Here is a 20759-nt window from a genome sequence, read left to right as displayed (position 1 = left end):
AATGGAAGTTTCTTCCAGGTCCACAAAACAAATTTATAAAGGACTGTTCTTGTGAATCTGAGTAATTGCTGATCCTCCATTTTTCATTGTCTGCAGTTTGCTTTTCTCTGCTGTCACAGATCTTCTGTAAAAATCATGCTAAAATTGTAGCATTTCTTTATGCTGCTTCTTATATCAAGAGAGTATTTAACATAAGAAATAAAGACAGAAGAAAGAAAACATTGGATCTAGGAAATATGAATTTCAGAACATGGTAAACAGAAGTTTGACAAAATCATTTATATATTCACATCAGGAAAAGCTGGCACCCCTATTAAGCTGTGTGAAGCCTCAAATTTGTTCATACTGTAAAGTTGTCCTGTCACCACATAGCATTTCAGGTTTCTCTATAGGCTTGAAGAAAGAGTCAGACAGCAACAGAACCATCCCTACCCCCCTAGCCATGTTTAAACCAGTTTCCTTTAACCCCTTTGCTACTGATATCACAGAGGTACTGCCATGCTGCCATCACCCACAAATGCATTTTTTAGTCACTCCAAACCTCAAGGAATGTTAGGAAGGTTTCCATCCCATGAACAGCATTTTGAACCTTCCTGAAACACCAGCAGCTCTGCTAGTAAGGTTACAGGTTGTAGGGCAGGAATAAATTGATTTAAAAAAAAAAACAAAAACATGTCAAAGTATAAGTTGTACCATTTTGAACTGACTGATATAACTAATACAGCTCAATATCTTTATTAACAGTGCATGACAGACAGAACTGAAATTCAGCCCAAATTTCCTGCATTTTCAGTATCTCTTGGCCTTCTTCCCATTGCATTCATAATATCTGCTTACTTACACTTGTAAAAATGAAAATTCAATTAGTGCATGAATTATTACCTGGTAGCAGTTTTTTACTTCCTTTTCAGCTAGCAGTAAACTCCAATGGAAAATCAAATTCCTGTACACTAAGCCCAGGCAATTAACATTCCTTGTTTCCAGATTCCGTCTTGCGTTAACCCTGTATAATGTACGTTAACTCCTTCAATAATGCCAAACCTTCACAGTTCATGTACCATAAAAGCAAAAAACATGTCCATGGAGACTCAGCACAAAGACCTAGCTAGCCCACTCTCTGGTCTCTGAGAATGACTAGCAGAAGAAGCCTAGGCAAAGGGTGAAGGAAACAAGTTGAGTTGATCGAGATCTTTCTCTGGTGTCCTTCCACTTTGCCACATGTAGTTTAGGTGTTTTCTAATTGAGAAGTTGTAGTCTGATTATTGTTTAATACAAAAGAGAGGCCTCTCCAACAAGAATGTACTTAATCTTTTGTAACTGATTTTAATTTGGTTTGCAAAACATCCTAAGGCAATGAATGAATTATACAATTTACTTATTTGTAATGCATCTGCTTTAAACATGCCACATCATAACTTCACTGTCTGCCTCCTCATTCTTGTATAAAATAACATAAAATATATATTAAAATATAATGTTAAAAAAGCATTTGACCTTACACTACTGTAACTTTAGAGATCGCACATGTATCGTCTTTTGCACACCAAATAGACCTACTCTGTTCAGTGTTCCTCCATCTCTTGGAGTAAATGTGTGATACTTGGCTATCCCCTTGCTAATTACTTTGTTTAATACTAATTACCAATTATGAGGTTTTTTGAGATAGGGTGAACTAATCACATGTTGTATTCAAGATCAAAATGCACTATGGATTAATACAGTGGCATAATGTTTCCTTCCAGTTTTGTTTTCAAATCCTGTCCCAACCATCATTTATGTTTTGATTTTGTTGAAGACTGTTAAACATTAAGCTGACATTTTTGAGAAACTTTGATAGTGATATTGATAGTTTCCTTTGTGAGTACTACCAGACTTTTGTGGAACCAGAAGCAGTTCAAACTGTGGTAGCGTAACTGTTTTAACATCCTTAGGGTTATTTACCTCATGCATACTAGAACAATAAAAATATTATCTAGAAATTTAATATTTTGCAACTTGTTACTGTTCTGTCTACTCATTTTTTCTACTAATTCTTATCCTACTGAATCTCTGCTGTTATCAATGCTGACAAGCTTCATCTTCTAATAAGTCTGAAAATATTTTTTCTCTATGCTATATGCTGTTAGCAGGTTGATTCTCAACATTTTTGTCAGGGCTGAGTTGCTATAGTTTTACATTTAATTTAATATATATAGTTTTTAATTATTGGTCTGTGAATTTCATATTTCAAAGATTTTTTTTTCATTTCTAAAAGACCCCTTACTCTTTTGCTGAATCAAGCTAGCCCTTTTTTAAGGATTTCATGTGTTAAGCATGGCATGTAACATAATATCTTTGAACAGTGCCCTTTGCACCAACTAACATCGTTACTCTTTTGGATGGGTTTGTTTTTTGTTTTTTTTTTTTTTTAATTTCAGTAAGAGAAGGTGAAGTTGTTTTGAAATCTTTTTAGAGGGATCTGGGGTCTTTTGCTCCAGCCGTTTGAATACTTCACAGTGATTATTGTGCAGTGGCACTTAAATAATTGTCTCTAATTGTGTGTCCTGTGCATTGTTCAAAACTAAAAAGAGTTGCTTATCTTCTTGCAAATTTTCTGCTTAGTTATTCCAAACAGCAACTTTTTATTATGTTCTAAACTTTAATTACCAATTCATGTTCCACCATAACACCTAGTCCACATACAGTAACTGATGTTTTGTATCACTATCTTTTGTTTGTTTGGTTTTGTTGCCTTCATAATCTTTGTGATCTCCTTTACGGTCATTGTTACTATCTTAGGTGGTCCATAGTTTAGATGTATTAGTATATTCTTCCTGTCCAGGTATTTTAATCAAGATCTGTCACATATCTAATTAAGACCTTGATTTTTCCCCTACTTTTTCCCATTGTGTGCATTGTCCCTGTCTTGCCCTGAAATACATTATTCCCAGATGCACAGGACATACTGTGTGTAGAGGTCTAGATTTCCCTATGGCATCCAAATAGCAAAATGAAGCTGCAAAACGTACTGACTGCATACAAATCCTCATAAGTTATATTAATAACTGGGTTAAACCTTTGCAGCTGCTAAATCAGGTGCATTGATAAGCGCAAAATCAAGCGTCTCTGTATGCACCACACATGTGCATGTGTAGGAGGGAGACAGAAAATCAGCGACACTAAATAATAAACATTTCCTAAGTTAATTAATTTTGACATGTATCGCTTTATTGTAGTTTATTCATGAGCCCTGTGAAGCAGGTAGCTCACACATCTTTGACTTCAGCAATCTCTTACTCTGCTTCATAACTTTCCAAAGGATACTTTTAGTCAGGAACGTTAAACCAGTTAATTTTTAGTCTGCTTCTGTCAGAGTGGTATATATCTACACAGACAGTTTCTGAATTTGGTTTTGTTTTGGTCAGTCACACTATTTGATATACAAAAGTTTAGCACTTAATGCATTTCAGGATGAAAGTACCCATACTTCTTTGGGAATTCATTCATATGGAGCTGCACCTGAGTGAACACTTTACTGCCCTGCTTCTGGCAGTGCAACTGCTACGCTGACCTACACAACTTCATGTTTTGGTTGGTCTACCTCCACCAAAGCTGCAGAAGTCATTCCAGTAGTGGGTGAGTGCTGCAACAGAAGACCCTGCAGTGAAAGGAAGAAAATTTGCATTACACACCCATTAGCTATGTGATGACCACCTCAACCTCATTCATGCAAACAGTACCAATATTGCATCTCAGAGTGACAACGGGCAGGTTTTGATAGATGTCCAGGACTGAATAATGAATATTTATTAAATCGTGTATAATATCCACCATGCATACACAGGCATCTATGCCATCAGGCCCTGAGGGCACCAGCAGGCCCAACTCTGCCTGCCCAGCCGCATGGCTCCTGGCCTCCCCCGGGGGCTACTCCGGCCCTTGCCTCTGCCTGGTGCATGCCTGACAGCTGGGGAGCCCAGGTCACCTTCCCCCTGGGCTCTGCTTGCTGCCTCCAGGCTCTCATGGACGCTGCTGGGGGAGGATGCTGCCCTGCTGCCCTGCAGCCACCTACCTGCCCCAGCCTGCCCTGGCTTGTCCCACTGCCGCCCACCCTGGCCTGCCCACAGGCAAGCAAGAGGCCATGAAAAACATCTGTTCCTCTGAGAAAATATCTGCTGGCGACGGAGGGGTTCAGTGCTGGAGCCGGCAGTGGAGGACGGTATTGGGCAGTGTCCTGGACAGGGCAGTGGCACAGCGGGAAGGGAGCTTCGGCCCACAGGATCAGCCTTCCTGGCACATTTTCTACCTTAGGGCAATTCTTAGAATGAAAAAAACAAAAAATTAATTAAAAGACTAAAAGTCAGTGTTTCACAAAGCAGCTGGATATCTCAAAAAGGTTTTGCTTACTTTCTTCACTTTTCCTTTAGATGGTATTATTATTATTATTATTGTTATTGTTATTATTATTATTACAATGCAGATCACATTTGTCTCTTAATTCCTAACACTTTTCATTTAAAAAATGTCAAAACCCCTGAACTGATGGTCGTCAAAGTCAGGAGTTCTATTATGCGAGTATCGCTTTTGCTTTTCATCAGCCCTGCCTTTCTCACCTGCTGTTATCCAGTTCTGGCCACAGCTGGGTGTACGCCACTGGCTGAGATGGATTGCTTTTCTAACTCGGGTCAGTCATTCTTATGCAACTTTTTTCCAAATAATGCTTATATTTAAAACCTCTAATTTATGGTCTTTTATTGGATAACAGTAATTATCTGTTACTTGTGCAAGTGCAAGACCTGCCTGCTGTAACTGTTATTGAAGTAGTAGGAGCCTTTCAACTGACTTTATTTGAATTGGATGAGATTTATATTGCTGAATATTCTAAAAGTAAACATATTCTTAAAGGAAAATAATCCCTTATTACTGCTATCTATTAGGTCTTTGGGAAAAAAAAAAAACCAAAAACAAAAACCCCACACCAACCCAAACCCAAAACCCCTAGCAAGTCTGAAATGAAACATACAAATCTTTTCTAATGCATGAATGCCCCATCTTTTTAGTTTTCTCATCTCATGATAGAGTACTATTTAATTAAATGGATGAAGTATATGTTCCAGGTGCTTATGGACTGGATATTGTCTTCACTTGAGATATTCTAATGAGGGACTAGAGGAAAAGCAAGTGACCATTTATTCTACTAAATTAAAAATGTGCAAGAGATGAGCATTTAATTATCTTTATCTTGACATTATTCTTTGCTAAATTAGGTTAAAGCAGTAAGTTGCAGGACAACTAAGCTATTTTTTTTTAATATATAACTAATTGTATCTTTTTTAAACATTAAGAATCAATGAAATGCATGCTTTGAAGGAATGGCTTTCTGAATGAAAGTACTTCCCACCCAATTAGTAACAAGATATTTAGCTTTTATGTCATGTCACTTTTCATCTATAGGTGTCGTAGTGCTTCGTTCAGGCCACCTAAAACTGATGCCTACCCGACATAGTTGGTCTCAGCTGCATATACAGACAGCAAAGCCCTGGCAGAGCTGTGTATCAAATAGCCTGAGCTGTCTGACATGCTCTGCACAAAGCTCCTGAATTAGTCACACAAAAATGGTACAACAAGAAAAGTATGGTAAAGCTGTAGCATTTGGGACAACATAGCTCAGCAGTGAGTACAGCATGCTCATATTTACGGAAAGGTATATGTAGTTCTGAATAGAAAAATATAATTGCAGTTAAGACTATAAAAGAGAATTGTTGTGATTAAATCTCCTTGTTATGAGTATTATTCCCTGTCTAGTCATATGCTTTTTAGTCAGGCTCCTCTGTAAGGGAAATCACTTTTGAAATTTTCACATGATGTGGAATTATGGATTATTCTTTATAAAATATCTGCTCTCTTGAACACTCTTGTGTAAACTTACTAAAAGAATGTAATATGTAATGTACAATATATAAACCACACAACATAAATAAAACTTAATTAGTAGTACGCAAGAATTCAAGGAGCATTAAAGAAGTTAACCAGACAGCAGTTTTCAGGTTTTACCTTGTTCACTCTGAAGCATTCCTGACTACCTAGTCATGCCAAAAGTGGACAAAAAGGGAAACTGTTTTTTAATAAGATCAATGCAATTGTGTTTTGAAAAGGGGAAAAGAAAAAAATTATAGATAGAATGCTGACCTTTTCGTTTTACTGAAACTGTTTAGTAATTAAATTCAGACTGCAGTTTATGGGGTTCAGATGTAGATTTTTACATGAACAGGGCTTCTGTTTGGTGATTTTAGTGGAGGAGTGAAGGTGTATTTCAGAAATTTTGATTTCACTATTTTTTTAATCCATAAAAGTATGCTTCTTTTCCATGTTGTTAGATTTATATCATGTCATAATTCTATTATATATGCACATAACCAAGAGAATGTGCAAGTGCTAGTGTTTTGTGTTACTTAGCCTGTTTCTCCCACTGCATTTGTTAAAGGGTGGGAAATAAATATACAAATGGAAACATTATTTAATAGCTGAAGTCTACAAGTAGGCAGAGAGAAATCCAGACCTGCCAGGCATTGGACCCTCTGGACAGACTTGCCAGCAAGTTTTGAAGGACACCGTGCAGCTAAGGGATAGTATTAGCTCTTGGGTGCTGCCCATTCAAGCAGATTGAATTTACTAACCAAAAGCATTCGGCACGATCTTACCACTCTTCAAAGCCATATACTCTGCCAGACCTTTCATTTTAAATATGTATTACTTTTAGAAAAGGAAGTTTACTTTGACTGCACTGTTTCACTTTCCCTAATATACATTCAATGGGATAATCCTTTTTGAAGTCACTGAAGTATGGATGAGGATGCATTTTGTGCCTCTTCTATACTTCAAGGGACACAATGTCTCAAGATCATACAGACTGTGCAGATACAAGGTGCACTACTCATTCATATAAACCCATTCAGCATGCACTGAATGCCTTAGAATTAAAATGATACTTAGAAAACAGTTAACATTTTGCTCCTCTCTTTGGTGAAATACCTTGAAAACACCCATGGCCTGATGATGACAAAGGAGATCCCCTTCTGTGTCATACAGGATATACTTATTAATGGGAGGACAAAGCCAAACAGAGATTCAGTAGGTGGCTAAGAAAAAAAATATTTCTAAAATCTCTTTTTCTTGTGCCCATACAACCACATTGCTATTAATAGCATTTCAGTAACTCAGAAATGAACTGAACCCAGTTTCCTTAACTCAGGGATGAATTTAACCCAAGAACGCAGGTGGTTTGTATTCTGCATGTGTGAATGGTCTACAGATTTTCTGTGGTGTTAGTCTGGTTTCAGCCATTTTAGTGATTATATTGTATTTTGTTCACATGTTTTGACTTCCACCCTTTTTCATTTTCTCTTTCTCCTGCCAGACCCTTAATCAGCTGCTCTGGGAACTTACATAGCTCCTGTGAGCACTGTATAGGAATGCCTCACAAACATTGTTTTTTATCTTCACTGCACCCTTCTGAATAAGAACAGTGTTAACTAACATTGTACAGAGAAGGAACAAAAGGACAGAGAGATTTAATTGACTTGCCTATCAGTGCAAGAGAAATCCGTAAAACTCAGGAACTGAAGGCAAATGGCTGAGTGCCTGGCCAGCATGTTAATCCCCAGTACCTCCTTCCTACTCTTTGCCCATTGCAGAGCATGAACAGCCTTCAAGCAGTTGTAGTCGTGTCTGGGTGCAGAGAAGACTCTTGATGTCCCATAACAGAGGTGCCTGTGCTGGGAGTTGGGTATCACTCCTCAGTGGTGAGAAAGCAGCTCTCCCAAAGGATAACGGCGAGAATCAAAGTTGGGAGCCCCTCTTTCTTTCCCTCTCTTGCTCTCTGTCAACCAGCTAGGATGCCTGGGCTTCTAAATCAAGCACACAAACCAGCTCTCTAAAGTAGAGAGTATGAGTCATTCAGCTAACTTAAAATGCCCTTTGCTGACCCACAGAGAGAATCCCAGAAAGTTTTTCGTGTCCCTCTTTTACCTACCCATGCAAATGGATCACTCATCATAGTAGCATCTGAATGCCTCGTTTAACCAGTCACATAAATTTCTCTGTTTTAAAATTGAATTTTGACTATTGATTTTTGCATTCATTTCTAGTTTCTTCTATATTTTATCCAACATGAAGAATGCTGTTCTGTTATAAGGAGGGGTGGGGTGGGAGCGGGCTCCACAAATTCTGCGACAGCTACCACCTCTCCTGCAACCCACTGATTCTGCGTGGCACGTTATCTGCCTATCGATAATCCTTTATCATGTTCCGTAATAAAATCACACTTTCCCACATGCTGCTTTTCTCTTCTCTTCTTTTCTCTTGTAAGATGTTGGGGGTTTAAAAACTGTAGCAGTTTGAATCCGTCTCTATGGTCCTACAAGGAAGCCAGGCTGGATTTGGTGGCAACTGAATGCTGCCTAGTGTCTTTGTCCCTGTTTTGGACAGCACCATTTACACAGACTTAAACAGATACATAACTGCACGTGTTTCACATTGCTCAGGTATTTCCCTCTCCTCCACACCCCCATACCCCCATTCAATGGGTCTTAAAGCATATGAGATGCCTCTGACCCAACTGTCTGCCTATGTACAGGCAACTCTGTGTGTCTGTTCCTGTGAGCGTGCACCTGCAGGGCCAGTGCTAGGGAAGAGGGGGTGTCTACTCCCCCGCACCTTTGTGCAGGGATGCGGTAAGATTTACTGGGGTGAGCGACAGAATTTTAGAGTTACTTCTTATAGAGCATTTGTTTAGTATTATAAGCGTCTGCAGATGACTATTTATTTCATGAAGTAATTAACATTCCTAATTAGATGCACCTTGCAGCTGCTGTTAATCTTAATTGGCAATAATGCAGTTACATTTTGATACATATCTTCAGAAGAGTTACAGAGAAGGAAAAAAAAATCTGAAGGGAAAGAAATAAAATTGTTCCCACACAGTTCAGAGAGTTTGCACAAAGAAGATCCCATGGCAACAGCGAGGCCCACAGTTTGCCTTATAAAAATCCAAGAATAGATAATGTATCATCTCTCCTAAAACAACACTTCGCTTCGGAAATCGGAGGGGAAGGGGGCGGGGGGGCGGGAGGGCGGGGGGGGGGGGGGGGGGGGGGGGGAGTAAACCACAACAGGAAAAGCGAAGCAGTCTGACCCCCGCGCATGTTGCGCGCCCGGCGTTCGGCCTCCCGCTCCCGGCCCAGCCCCGCTCCCGGGCCCGCTCCCGCTCCCCCTCCCCCTCCCGCCCTGGCTCCGCTCCCGCTCCGGCTCCGCTCCCGCTCCGGCCCCGGCCCCGCCGCGGGCAGGCGCGGCCCCAGCGCTGCGGGCCGAGGCGGCGCGGGGAGCCGGGCGGCGCCGGGAGGGAGGCCCGCTTCCCAGGAGTTTCTCCAGGATCCCTTCCGAAGGGCCCTCCCCGCCTCGCTCCCTCCTCTCCCCACCCACCCCAAAAACCCCTCCTCCGAAGCCGGCGCTGGCGGGGCGGTGCGGGCGCCGAGGCGTCCATCGGGGGGCAGTAACGGCACCTCCCCGCCGGCTGGGCCCGCGCAGGGCGCGTGCAGCGCAGCGAGCCCATCGCGGCGGAGCGCAGGGATCGTTGTGCACTGCAGTTTCTCTCGCCTCTCTCCCTCCCTCTCTTCCTCTGCTCCTTAGGATATTTTGGGTGGATTGTGGTTGTCAGTCAAGACCTCCTCTTCTTTGCTGATCACTTGTCATTTTCACCGGGGACTAGTATCGTTCGGGCCAAGCGGACAACAGATTTTCTTTTTTTTTTCCCCCTTTCTTCTTTCCCCTTCGGCGATTGCTCCCCCCCCCTTTTTTTTTTTCTTTTTTTTTTTTTTTTTTTTTTTTTTCCGTAGCGCGGCGGTGCGGGTGCTAGGACCCGGCAAGCACCCTCCCCCGGCTCTCCCCCGCAGCGCTTTCCCCAAGCTGCCCAGCACCCGGAGCCCCCGCCGGCCCCCGCCGCTCGCCCAACACTTGTGCGCGGCAGCCGGGATCCGGCCCTCGGCGGCGCGCTGGGCGCGAGCTGCCCGCGGGCGGCGCGGTGGCCCCCAGTTTGGCCGCCCCCTCCTCCAGCCCCCCCCCCGCTGCACCTGGATGGTACCTCCCGCCGGCGACACGGGCACTTTCTGAACTAGGAAGGAAGGGGCGACTCGGGGGGGGGGGGGGGGGGGGGGAGGGCGGGGGGCCGCCGAAGTCTGTATGGAATTACCTGCGCCCGCGGCGGAGCTGGCAGCGGTGGATGGATGGGCGCCGCGTCCGCGGCACTGGCGGCCAGCTCAGCCCCAGGAGTAAACACGGGGCTTCTCCGGCCGAGTGCGCAGTGTGGTGACCGGCACTCGCCTCGCTGACTGATCGCACCGGAGGGATATTTCGGGAGACTCCTGTGGGTAAGGTCATTTTATCCAGGCAAAAGCCCGGCATTGCTAAACTTGGTGGCGTGTGATTAAAATGGGTACTTTCAGGATTGCTGCATTACCCTGATGCGAGGGGCTCCAGCCGTTATTGGCAGTTGAGTGGAATAACTGCATTAGGTCTTCTGGTGAGTGCTTTTTGCGATAAATAAATAATTAAAAAAAGAAATAAAAAATCTTCTCCTCCCTTTTTATTCTTGCACCCTCTGGATTTGGGAGAGTACAGTAAAAGCAAGGAGTCTTTCGTTGTTCCCCCCCCCCCCCCCCCCCCCCCGGTTTGTGTTATTTTTGACTGAAAATGTATGTGGTTGTAAAGAAGCACTCCGTGATGGAATCTGTTTAATATGAGATCAGATCCCATCCGCTGCTTAAAACAAATGTTTCTAACTCTGTGCAGCATTCTGCTGCATTTCATAGCTGCAATGGAGGTAAAGAAACCCTGCTTTTCAAGTTGTTAAACTTTAAGGTGGCCGTCCTTATTGATCACGGTACAGTGCTCTGGTGGTGAGGGGGTTAAATGCCACTGGTAATTTGGGATTACAACTGTTCCTGTAAAGCCTGCAAGGAAATTATAAACTGAGGGAGGGTGAAGGAAAAAAAAAAAAAAAGAAAAAAAATCTCATCTTGGTAGTAGAGTAATACCATAGATGTCACTAGCCTGAGAATCTCACATCCAGCTGCTCTTACAAAATATTTTTTTCACCCAATAACTTACCTACTGAAACCTCAGACCACGTGTATGGGAGTTAAGATTTGCAAACAGAGATGCTATCTTCAGTATTTCATGTATATATGCATCTGGCTGAGGGACTGTGTGTGAATTAATTCCTCGGTTAGTTGTGGTGTGAAGCAAGACAGGGGAAAAAGGAGAGAAAAGATCGTCTTAAGAACAGAAGTGAGCGAGGGAAGCACTTCAGCCTTTAAAGATTTAAAGGGATCCAAGCAATGCACATTGGTAATCTTTCTTTGGAAAATCAATTCTGATAGAAAGAATGGGGGAAGGCTGAGGGAATCGATAGTGATGACGTTGTGCAGTGCAATGCACTGCAATGCTAAAGTTCTATAGTGTGTGCGCAAAAAATATATACCCTTATGTACTGCTGGTGGGTTCATGCATAATGGATGGAAGAAGATATGCAGATCTGTCTGTAGGAAGATGTGGATGTATTTGTGCAAAGACGGCGATTATGTAACTTGATTACATCAGTGGCATCAGTCGCCGATAGTCGAATAATATCCTCATGTAGCGTATCGATCACTTGGGTTAACTTTGTAGCGCTCCCGGCAGCGGGGGATGGAGACCTGGGCAGAGGAGGGGAGATCCTTGCTCAGCTCCTGACAAGGGGTTTGCCTTTTGCAGGCTGCCTTTTGCATCAGCATGCTCCTGACGAGTTTCCCGGGACAGGGAGTTCGTGAGGGAGGAGGCTGCCTAGCTGCTAGTTCAGCCACACCCGCGGAGAGGGCTCCAGAGGAGCCCCTGCAAGGCTGCACAACGGTCCCATTGAGCAGATCCGGCCGCCTGCTCCTCGGCAAGGTCACACGGCAACCTGGGACTTCAGGGCATGGCAACAGCTGAGCGAGCAGAGGAGGAACAAAACCGAAATTGAAATTGATCCTCTTCGCTGTCGCCTACCTCCGAGCATGTCGTTCTGCTGACCTCTCCCAGCGCTCAAGGCAAAGCTGGAGCAGTTTCACCCCGAGTATGTGCAGCGCTTAACATAGATAGTGTTGCCTCTCGGTGTGTGCAATGACTGCCTCGCAGCTTTAGCAGGATGCTGCTTTAGTGTCTTGGCGTACCAGTGTGACTGACTTTAGAAAGAAAGTATTGTCAGCTGTAACTGCCTAACCTACCTGTTACATTTACAGGGAACCTAAAAGGTGGTCCATTAACACATCCAGGCATCTCGGAAGTGAGTAGGTGAAGAGTAAAGGTGTGATAGGAGTCCCATTGGTTTAACTCAGATGGACTTGTTTAACAAATTGTCCACAAAGATAGGAGTATATCACGGTATAATTTACTTTAATATCCATTTTAGAGTCATAAATCACTATTCCTATCTGTTTGGGGGGAAGCGGGGAAAGAGTACTCCTGGAAGACAGATAAGCTTGCAGAGGCACTGCTGAGGCCCTAGACCTCTAACAGATGCGTTTCTGAAAAATATAAGCCTGATGAAATCTTAACTCGGCTGAAATAAGTGACCTTATCATCACTGGCCTATGTCCTTCCCTCCTTCACTCTGGATTTATTCTAGCAAAATTTCACTAAAATGCTTTTCAGTTAAGAAGAGGTGAGGGCAGAGTGGCTTTTACATCTCTTGATAAACACGATCTTCACGTACCTATTAGACTTAATGCAGTATCAAACTCACAGTAATTTTACCATTGGAACCATCCTGAACAATATTTTTTTTTCCTCTGCTTCCCTGAAGACATCAGTATTTTAAAGTCGGTCCACCATTATTCATGACTATTTTCATAATTCTGGAGGATAATTCTGGGCAAGCACTAATAAATCCTGCTAATGTAGTTTTGAGTTTGACATTCGTAGAGTATACTGAGTAAATTTGAAAAAAAGGATATGAAGTTAACTCTGTTTCCATCCTTCAGGGGTCAGAATAACACTATGGCAACTCCTGTGCATTGCTACAGCTCTTAACAATTTTCAGAAATGTCCATGGCATACTCTGTTCTGCCACACATGATTACAGGCATGCTCTTTCTATTTAATTCCTTACAGGACTTTTTGTGACACACAGGCTACATACCTATACCACCCATCTTAAAGGAAAACACAGTTGTCTACAGAAAGTGTAATAAACAGGTGCTGTAAAAGAGTAGGCATTGACAGTGTGGGATTATATCACTTGGTGCATGTAAACTGGCATGCAGCATGCGAGGATTTGCAAATTCAGGGTAACAGAGAGCAGTAAGCAACCAAGTTTTATTTATAGATTAATTTAATTGTAGTTAGCTGTACCCATTCAGTAAAAATAGAGGGGTTTCAGCTCCAATGCAGTATCTGTTCAGTTTGCACCAAATATAGCTTCTTCGAGAGGAAACTTTCCTTGCTGAAATAAAACTGTAAATCACTCGGACAAATGAAAAGAAAATGTGAAGAGAAATATTTACATAAAATATTCCCAGGCTCCAAATCTCAGACCACTGAAAGCAGTGAGAGTTTTGCCACCCACTCCTCACTAGTGCTGGAAAGCCAGCTTTTAAAGAAAACAGCAGTGCGTGAAGAATAATCTGTGCATCCCTCTGAAAGAGCAGGCTTCCTACTGTCGGTTTCACTGAAGACAGTAGACTTATTTTACTGCTGACAGGAAATTTTGAAACATACGGGGCAGATCTTAGTGAAGTTTTTTTACTGTTCAGTGATATTCTTGTATTCAGAGTACCTTCTGTGGCTATTATGTTGAACCCATGTATTGGGAAACAAAGCAAAAAATGGATAATTTACTGGGGTTTTCATTCAGTGTATTTGTACTTACAGGGAAGTGTTTGGGTATACTTCTGTGTTTCATAACAGCTATGGTCTTCAGTGGCTGGGAATATTCTTGTTTTTATAGTCACACTGCATGATAATATATGGCAATTGAAACATCCAAGCTGTGATTAATATGATTAAAAACTAGCAACTTATCTAGTGGTGCTCAAGTTGTAAAGTTTAACTGTAGCAGCAAGCGTTTGCACAGCTACAGATAAGGTTGTGTCAGCATTTCTATTACAAACCTCTATCTTGGTGCCATCCATTGTGTCAGGGGTCCATGAAGTAAGAATTTACAGCAGAGACCATAACAGCTGTTTCGGATTACCGTCATGGCCTGTCAGGTCAGTAATCCATGTGTTTCTTTTAAGTCTTCACATGCACATCTACAGCAGCACCAAAGCAGCCATTATGCTTTATCAGTTCAAGTGTATGCTTGTTTTATTGTAAAATGTTATTAAATATGAAATGATGGACCTCAGTGACTCAGAGGGGATCATTTAACCTGTCATTTGTCATGCACTTTCTTATTGTTTTCCAGTTCTTAAAACAAAACCCGATCAAATGCAGCAATGAATTTCACTTGTGATAGCTTAAAATTAATGCACATTTGGAAGAAAACTCTTTTGGAGGGAGGGGAGGAGGGAAGAATGCAGATGAAAGTTGTGGGTTTTTAATGTTAATATTCAAACTTTGTGTGTTCCTCTAAGGGAGTCACGTATGGAACTCCATCTATTGCAGAAGGGGAAAATCCTTCATTATTTGCCAAAGCTATGTAAGACCAGGGCAAGGAAATCAGGTGGTGCTGGTTCTCCGTGTTAAGGTTGGGTACTCTTGTTTTTTCTAGGTCTCACTGTCTCTGTGTGTTATAGGCACTCCTAGGTCATTTCATGATGTTATACTGCACACTATTTATGCCTCAATAACTAGGTCTGAACAAACGAACCAAGGACATCAGTCTTACTGCTTTCTGTGCTTAGAAATTTCATGTTTGTAAGAACAGCATACAGACATATGATAGTCCTTCAATGGTTGTAGCATCAACTGCAGTGATTACCCACAAAGATTTTTTGATTGGGGATGAAGAAGGAGAAAGGGAGAAACTGAAAACATTTAGAATTTTGCCAATACAGTAGATACTGTTTCCATTTTAGTTTTAGTTTTGGGCATGATTTAGGAAATTCTCAGTATAGCTTCTGAAAAGAAACACAGAAACCTAATTCATGCATTGAGAAGATTGATACAATCTACAGAAATCTACACAATCTGCAGGCAGACAAGGGGTAGTACTACTTGGCGAATGGATGACTAGCAGTGTCAGCGAGTTTTGTGTTCTTTGGTCCTTCACAGCTGTCCTCAGTGAATAATGCATTGTAAAAGAGGAATAAAATGGAGACTGGCAGAATGGGTTAAAAAAGGGGGAAGAAACGCATATTAATATACAGACAGTGGTAGTGTAGCTCCTTTCTTTTCAGAGATGGGGTATAGTTCTTCCTTTTGCATGTTTTTCATTAGTAAGACCCAGATGCTTAAAGTTACTGCAGGTCACAATTCCCACTGCTCTAACTTTTCTGGGAATTCTTAAACTCTTCAGTGTGAGGGCTATCACCTTTTTGTTTTCATGCTTGTTTCCAGGCACACAGTGAGACTGCGATCTCTCAGCTGACGCAACTTGAGGTGCTTCTCCATAAGATAATAAATTAGTGGCAGGAACATGTGAGGAGAAATATTTCCTATTGCCTATTTCCAGCAAAAATCTCACAACGCTTTTACAAGACTGCCTTTTACAAAGTTAGTGCAACTGCCGTGTAAGACCTCACTATCTGTTTCACCTATATTAATTTGCACTTAATAATGTGTGCTTGGACTGTCAGTAACAATTTCAGTAAACTCAATCTAGTCAAAAGTTGACTGTTGCAAGGAAAATGACGTCATAGTAACGTGCATCATTGTAATGCACAGGGAGACACTGCTGGTAAGGTTAGGAGTGAGTTTAACCGGCAGTGACCTGTCTGGGTTCCCAGCCCAGTTGCCTCAGACTGAAAATCACTGTGCGTGAACAGTGTAAGGGACCTGCATGTACATTTGTCCCTGCCTACATCCATTTGGCAGCACATAGGTACTGGATTTGACTCTGAGCTCAGTGGATCATATGCCTCAAGGACAGTTCTACGGAAAGATCTGTTGGTATGATGGAAACCTTGGGATGGAGCCACTGTGTCTGCAAAGGGATGTGTTTGGCTGCGATGCTTTTGTGTGGCACTGATCCCTGGCAAAAATTTTAGCCCGGTGTCTGTCAGGTTGCTGTTCAGTGCACAGAATTTCAGGATGGCAGAGCACAGCTGTTACCATATAGCACCTTGGCATTCCTGCATCCTCGACTTTTCTTCAATGCTTTCTGGCTGTATTCTCCCAGATTAAAACTCCTCCCCCCCCCCCCCCCCAGGATATCTTACCTATGCTCATTTTAGAATAATGTAACTGGAAATGCATGGCATTTTCTTTTTCAGCGACTTGTGTGCATGATGGAGATATGTATGTCTATGAATCAGTCTATAAGATCTACATATTTATTACAAATGAGTTTATTTTATTCAACATCTCCTATGAAACAGAAAAGGCCTGTGAACTTTCTACTAGACATTTCTCTGTAGGGTCCCATAGCTAAAGTTGGTGTGCTTGCAGCCATGTTAAGTCAGTTTCACTGACGGGCACTGTTTCTCTGTACATATATATATATTTAGTTATGTACACGTACACATGCACAAATACATATACCTATTTATGCATATGCATACAAATGCATTTACTACCATACATATGCATTTGCTCACATACATGCACAGAGGAATACTGAGAATAAGCCATAATGAGAAAATACTCTAATTATTTCTTCTGCTAAATGTAGGAAGCATAACACCATTAAAACATACCATGAAATGGTAGCTGTTTCTGTGGGTTGATTTAGTATTAGTATAGTTTTTAATGATCTGTAAAGGCAGCTTATTTGACGACAATACAAATTTATTTTGGAATGCCAAAACAGAAACATACTTCAAAAGGACTATCAAAGATCACTGGTCAAGGCTGTATGGTGTTATCTGTAATTTTACAAATATATATGTAACGCTTTGGAAGGTACGATCTGAATGTTTCTTGGATACCTCTCCAGCAGAACAGATACTATCAAAAACCTTTTGTCCGTTATTATGGAAAGGATCAATTGGAGTATTTGCTCAGTTAGTATCAGAAGAAAGCTATATATATTATAAAGGAATGTAATACTTTGTTTAGTATTTTTTGTGTAACATTTGCCTTACCAACTGATAACTCTCATATTCAGTATGAATAATGTGTCTGCCTTCGGTCACTTCTTATCCAGAAATCTATTCAGGAAGGAAGGAAGGACCAGAGAATGACAGCAAAAAGAAAAGACTTCTACATGAAAAGATTCCCATCTGAAGAAAGAGATTAAGGCTTTGTGTTATTCAGAAAAAAAGAGGAAGATACGGTATGGGAGAACAGGGGATGCAGTGGGGAATATTGAAGGCTGTTAAAAGATACTTTGGGTTGTCTTAAATACTGTTTCCATGATGACCAATAAAATTTAATTGTGACAAATCTAAAAATGGTTAGAGGAAAGCACTCCTTTACATAGTTCATTAAAATTCTTTGTCTTTTACAGAGAAAAATACAGTGAAGGAAAAGGTCCAGTAGAATAGGATAGCTTGAGTAAGTCCATGAATAAAAGCAAAATTTTAAAAATTTACATTGTAGTAGATAGCTAGATAAGACGATTAACAGCCTGTGTATAGGTAGAATAGAATGCTGTCACCCTGTGTACCCCAAAGACCACCTGCTAACTTCCAGTTACAGCGTAATCAATGTATGTGTGTGTCTGTGATTTCTAAAGTGTTAAAGATGCTTCCAGAGGATTTGCTGCTGGCTTCCCTTGGAAGTCTGCTGTCTGACTAGATGGTCTGTAAGTGTGTTCCTGTGACCATAGTTCTTCACTGCCTATTCAGTCTACGTATCTGGCAGTTATAGGACTGTTTAATAAAGACTTTATTAATGCTGGCTGGGCAACCTAATTTGGCTGTTTTAAATCCTCATTACCAAAGTCCTGATCCAAAACCCACTGAAGGAAATGGAAGGATGCTCACTGCACTCAGCAGGTTTTGGATCAGTCTCCAGCTTTAATCATCTAATTTCCTGATTTTTGTTAGTTTCTGTGAAAATAAAAATATAAAATATGCTGCTTCTTGTCTTTAATAGGTTAACATTGATTGGAAAAAGAAAATCTTGTAAACTTCAATAGAATTCAATAAAACTTCACTATGTTTTTGACAGCATAGTCAGGCTCATCAGTTTCCATCAGTAAAAGGTAAGCAACACTCATGTATTGATTCTTCATAGAAAGAGATGCCTAGATTCTTAAAAAGTTGTTAGGCCGTCTCTGGTACTTGCAGTTGCTATGATGGGAAACTCATAGAGCCCTGTAAATATAATCAGTAAAATATATATGCAGTATTCCTGAGCTAGTTATTTCTAAAAATTTGACAGATTAATCCAATTATAGATATATTTTAATCTTTAGTTAGTTTAACATATCCTTTTTCCTGTTGCCTTATTAGTGCTTTATAATGCATATTCTATTAAAGGACAACCACATGGCTCAATGGGCAGACACTGTACATCTATGGCTGTTCATTTACAAGGGACCTTCCTTAATTAGTGTTTTCCCTGGATTGTGTCTCTTTGTAGTAGCACTCAATGCTTAAGACTCCCATATTAGCTAATGTAATGCATGTTCCTTATTTCTTTGCCATCGTAAAAATACTTTTGCAAGTTGGGAAAAAAGAGAGAAATAATTAGGGTAGGTAAGAGGAAGATGCGTTTCCACAAAGGCTCACAGAGCATGAAGCCCTCCCTGTCATTACTGAAGGGAGATGTGCGGAAGCCCATCAGGGGCAACTGAGAGCCAGACACTAATTTTAGGATCTGTGGTATCACTGTAAATTTTTTACCTTTCTGAATATTCCTCACAGGGACAAAGAAGCAAGTCCTTAGCAATGAATTTTGAATACTTCAGCATGAGACAAATAGGAATAAAATTACAGATGAGTGGCATTTAATTCCAGTTACTGTTTTATGGTACTACTTTGCCAGAAATGTTGATATTTAATAAATAAAATTTGAAGGTATTGGACCTGCAAGGCCTGAAATCAGTTCCTTTCACTAGTTCCAAATATTTCTTCACTGTAAAACTTGACTAATTTTATCCATCCTTCGGTTTCCTGCCTCTAAACGCTGGAAGATAAAAACCACCTCCTGCCCTCTTGTCTTTTGATATGTTTCATCTATTTATAATGCAAACACTTTGTTTAAGATTTCTTTTTTATTATATGTGGAGTAGGGTTAGAGAAAGAGTTAATGCAAATTTCTTCTCCCTACCTCATTGGAAATTCACTTCTGCCAGCCTTTGAAAATCATGGAAAGTATTTGATTTCCTCAAGAAAAAAAGTAATTTCTGTGTAGGTTAGAGGATGGGTCTTTTCATACTTTTTTTACATTTAGTACTTAGATTTTGGGAGGATTTAATCAAAAGATGACATTTAACATATAAAATTTTAATGAAAACATTTTCTTTTCTGTAGAAAATTAATCAGGGATGATAATTTCAGAGTATCTAATGCAGTTTCTTAGCAGAACAGGACTCTCAGCTAAGTTTTTTATATACTAAATAATACAAATATGAAAATAGTACCGTGAGTCATACTACCGGGGGTGGCTGGGTCAGCTGCTTGATTCTTCAATTCTAATCAGTCTTTTTAGTGTAAGGTTACCTGACTATTCATCTTCTTCTTTTTCCATGTTGTTTGAATTAATTATTTATAAAATTTGGATGGGCACGAATCAAAGGTGCCTTCACGTTTTATAATTTTGCCAGGGTTCAGGTGTAACCCACCTAGTTACCGGAACAAAAATATTAATAGTTTTTTCTGGTTTTGATGCTGAACTTTGACCCCATGTTTGCTGCTATTCATCAAATCTTAATCCAGTAGCTGCGGAGTTGTGGGAAAGACTGCTGTTGGTCTCACTGTGTAGTGAATTACATTTGGGAATCTTATTAGCAGCAAGAATCTTGTTTCATGCAGTGCATATGCCTGTCAGTGCAGGGGCATCACCTGTGGTATGCTCACCAACACTGCCTTTGTGAAGGGCAGCTTTTCCGAAGGGGAGGCTGAAGCAAGGCAGTTCCTGTTTCGCCAGGAGATATTCCCAGAGACCAGAGGATCTCGGGTTCCATACACAAACCCTTCGCCATTTGTTTCAAGTCTCGTTACTAGAAATGGCAAGCCGTGCGCAGTGCCATCCTTTGGGCTAATTCCAGATGAAGGCTTTTGCTCGCAGTCGGACCACAGAGCTCAGCAGTGACGCCGGCAGCGTTTCCCCTGTCACAGCTGGCCGCAGGAATACACCCGGCCAGCGGGCTCCGTGCCCGGCGTGACCTGTCACCTGGAGACTTGTGGTCTCCGTAGCTTTGTTTAATACAAGACATCTTTGTGTGCTTCAAAGATACTCGTGTTTGCTGATGGGGAGGAGTATTAAGTTAAGCAAGGGTAAACTGATTTCACACAGAAACTCCTGTCAGTGCTCTGTGTTGCATCAAGAATAAGCTTAGAGTAACTCCTCTGAAGCCATTTCATTTGGCTTGCCAGGTTGAGTCCAATATGAACCTTCAACATAGATATTATTGCATTAATTTTAATGAATAAAGATCACAGACACATTACTTATTTAATTAATATAGCAAAACCCATTGTCAGCAAGCAGAGAAG

The 20759-nt window shown here is 41.2% G+C and overlaps 1 protein-coding gene across 1 annotated transcript in view; it reads left to right on the top strand.

Annotated features, from left to right (window-relative positions):
• Nucleotides 1–10220: 10220 nt before the first annotated feature.
• The window catches only part of IL1RAPL1 (interleukin 1 receptor accessory protein like 1), a 767014-nt gene continuing 756475 nt past the window's right edge, over nucleotides 10221–20759 (top strand). Inside the window, exon 1 of the mRNA XM_056329365.1 lies at nucleotides 10221–10403. The gene's annotated coding sequence lies outside the window, so the exon portion shown is untranslated. The remainder of the gene's footprint in view (nucleotides 10404–20759) is intronic.

Source organism: Falco biarmicus, chromosome 2 (genome assembly GCF_023638135.1).
Source record: "Falco biarmicus isolate bFalBia1 chromosome 2, bFalBia1.pri, whole genome shotgun sequence".
NCBI lineage: Eukaryota > Metazoa > Chordata > Aves > Falconiformes > Falconidae > Falco > Falco biarmicus.
The sequence above is the reverse complement of the archived record's forward strand: the minus strand, read 5'-3'. Positions and strand labels throughout refer to the sequence as shown.